Below are 3,472 nucleotides of genomic sequence, written 5' to 3'. Positions count from 1 at the left end.
CACATACTCAAAAATTGATTAACACATTAAAACATGCAATTTTATACAAATTATCAAATAAATCACGAATTGCACATTTTATCAAATTAATTTGCATGGCATATGATCTCACATTAAATAATACATGCAAATACATAAATAAATTTCTAACACATATTGCAATTTTATCATATAAAAATTTCGAATAAAAACATGCATAGAAACACATAAAACAATTTATCCACGTAAAACAATTAATTTTGAGCACAAGTATCAATTTAAATAGAGAATTTAAGTTCAGTGATACTTAGCTCATTTCGATCATTCCCAACTCGTGCCTTAAGGTAGAAATCTCGTTTCGCATAAAGCTTCGTGAGAATATCAGCAACTTGGTTTTCCGTAGGGATATATTCAATCTTCAAATTTTTCTTTTCAACGTGATCCCTTATAAAATGATGTCGAATGTCGATATGTTTGGTTCTTGAGTGAAGCACCGGATTGTGAGTGATAGCGATTGCACTAGTATTATCACAATAAATACTAACGTCATCACAATTAACTCCGTAATCCTTCAATTGTTGCTTCATCCACAAAATTTGCGCACAACAACTTCCTGCAGCAATATATTCGGCCTCGCGGTACTAGTTGCGATGGAATTTTGCTTTTTGCTGAACCAAGAAACAAGCCTTCCCCCCAAGAACTGGCATGTCCCGGAAGTGTTTTTTCTGTCTATTTTGCAACCTGCAAAATCCGCATCTGAAAAACCCGTTAGAGTAAAATCTGTACCTTTTGGATACCACAATCCAACATTGATTGTGCCTTTCAAATATCGTATGATCTTCTTTGTTGCGGTGAGGTGGCTTTCTTTTGGATTTGCTTGGAATCTTGCACACACGCCCACAGCATAAGAAATGCCCGGCCTGCTTGCAGTAAGATATAGAAGTGAACAATCATTCCTCTATATTTTGTTTGATCGACATCCTTTCCATCTTCATCTTTGTCTAGCCTTATTGATGTGCTCATTGGAGTTTTGATCGATGATTTTCCATCAAGGCCAAACTTCTTTATAAAGTCGCGGGTGTACTTTGCTTGATTGATGAATACTCATTCTTTCAGTTGTTTGACTTGTAAGCCCAAGAAGTAATTCAATTACCCATCATGCTCATTTCGAATTTATTCTGCATAAGCTTCGAAAATTTCTCACACAAAGAATTGTTAGTGCTTCCAAAAATAATATCATCAACATATATTTGCACTAATAAAATATGATCACCATCTTGAATTCTAAATAGAGTTTTGTCAACAAGGCCTTTGGTGAATCCACAGCTTATCAAGAACATTGACAAAGTATCATATCAAGCTCTAGGTGCTTGTTTCAACCCATACAATGCCTTTTTAAGTTTGTAGACTTTATCACCTTCGCCTTTTACCTCAAAACCTAGGGGTTGTTCGACATAAACTTCTTCTTCGAGTAGACCATTCAAGAATGCGCTTTTCACGTCCATTTGATAAACGGTGAAATCTTTGTGTGCAGCGTAGGCTAGGAAAATTCTGATTGCTTCAAGTCGAGGCACCGGTGCAAAGGTTTCATCAAAATCAATTCCTTCTTCTTGAGAGTATCCTTTTGCAACGAGCCTTGCTTTATTCCTAACAATCACGCCTTCTTCGTTTGCTTTGTTCCGGAAGACCCATTTGGTTCCTACAACATTGTGGTTCGGCGGTCTTGGAACAAGTTCCCAAACATCATTTCTTTTGAATTGATCGAGCTCCTCTTGCATAGCATTTATCCAATCCGGATCATTGAGAGCTTCGTCAATTTCTTTTGGTTCAATCTGAGATAGATAACACGTGAACAATGCTTCCATGGTAGATGATCTTGTTTTCACGCCTTCATGGATATTCCCAATAATTAATTCTGGAGGGTGATTTTTGAGCCATCTTAAATCTGGTTGAAATGGGTGCATGGTACTGGGTGGATCCATTTGTTGTGAATTTGCAGTGTTGGTTCGAATTTCATCAATTAAATTATCTTGAAATTGATTACCAACATCACATGCAATTTGATCATTAATTGGATCACCAACTTGTACTGCATCTCCATTCCCACGTGAGGTATCACTCCCAAAATTATTATTTAAAGGATTTCCAACTTCTTCTGGGTGAGGGATGGGATTTTCTAGAGAATTAATTTCCAACTCATCCATTCCCTGCAAAACATCATCTTCACACGTATCATTAGTATCACAAAAATCAATATGACACTTGTTACCATTTTGTGCAATTTCTTCGTCCAGAGCGCCATTTTTGATTTGTGATTTTTCATCAAATACCACGTGTATGGATTCTTCAACCACCATTGATCTTTTATTCAAAATTCTGTACGCCTTGCTGGTAGCTGAATATCCTAGAAAAATTCCTTCATCTGCACGCTCATCAAAAGCTTTTAGATGCAATTTATCATTAATATGAATAAAACATTTGCATCCAAAAATATGAAAATAACCAATATTTGGTTTTCTCCCTTTATATAGCTCATATGGCGTCTTCTTGTGCTGCTTATGGATCATGCTTCGATTTTGCATGTAACAAGCAGTGTTGATAGCTTCCGCCCAATAGCGTTTCGGGAGACCGGCAGCACTAATCATCACTCGTGCGGCTTCTTTGAGCGTCCGGTTTCTTCTTTCGGCAACACCGTTTTGTTGCGGTGTTCTTGCGGCAGATAATTGATGAGAAATTCCATGTGAATTGCAAAAAGCTTGTATAACTCCATTCACGTACTCGGTTCCGCGATCCGTTCGTATTTTTGATATTTGCAATTCTTTCTCATTTTGTAGTTGCTTCAACAGCTTCGGTAGAACTTGCTCAACTTCATTTTTCTTCTTGAGAAACACGGTCCAAGTGTACCTGGAAAAATCATCAACAACAACGAGAGTATATTTCTTACCACTTACAGTTATTGGATCAACCGGTCCAAATAAGTCCATATGTAGTAAGCTTAGCGGTCTTGACGTTGACTCGTGTGTCTTTGATTTGAATGATGATTTGATTTGCTTTCCGCGTTGGCATGCATCACACACTTGGTCCTTCTTGAAGATAATATCTGGCAAGCCTTCTACTAGATTCTTCTTTGCAAGCTGATTGATGGTTTTGAAGTTTAAGTGGTTGAGCTTTCTGTGCCATTCCCAATTAGCTTCATTCGAATTTCTGGCCATTAAGCACACTGAATCTTTGCTAGTGCTCCAATCCACAATACACATATTCTTTCGCCGTTATCCAGATAAAATAATCTCATTTGTGAGCTCATTTTTGATTAGGTAATTATCTTTAGAAAATTCTACAAGATAGCCTTTATCACAAAATTGACTAGTGCTCAACAAATTAAATTTTAATCCTTCAACGAAAGAAACATCTTCAATCTTCAAACCATTTTTCTTGATCGTGCCAACTCCTTTTGTAATTCCATAATTTTGATTTCCTCCGAATATAACTTTTG

Source organism: Ipomoea nil, unplaced genomic scaffold (assembly GCF_001879475.1).
Source record: "Ipomoea nil cultivar Tokyo-kokei standard unplaced genomic scaffold, Asagao_1.1 scaffold1830, whole genome shotgun sequence".
NCBI classification, from domain to species: Eukaryota; Viridiplantae; Streptophyta; class Magnoliopsida; order Solanales; family Convolvulaceae; genus Ipomoea; species Ipomoea nil.
The sequence above is the reverse complement of the archived record's forward strand: the minus strand, read 5'-3'. Positions refer to the sequence as shown.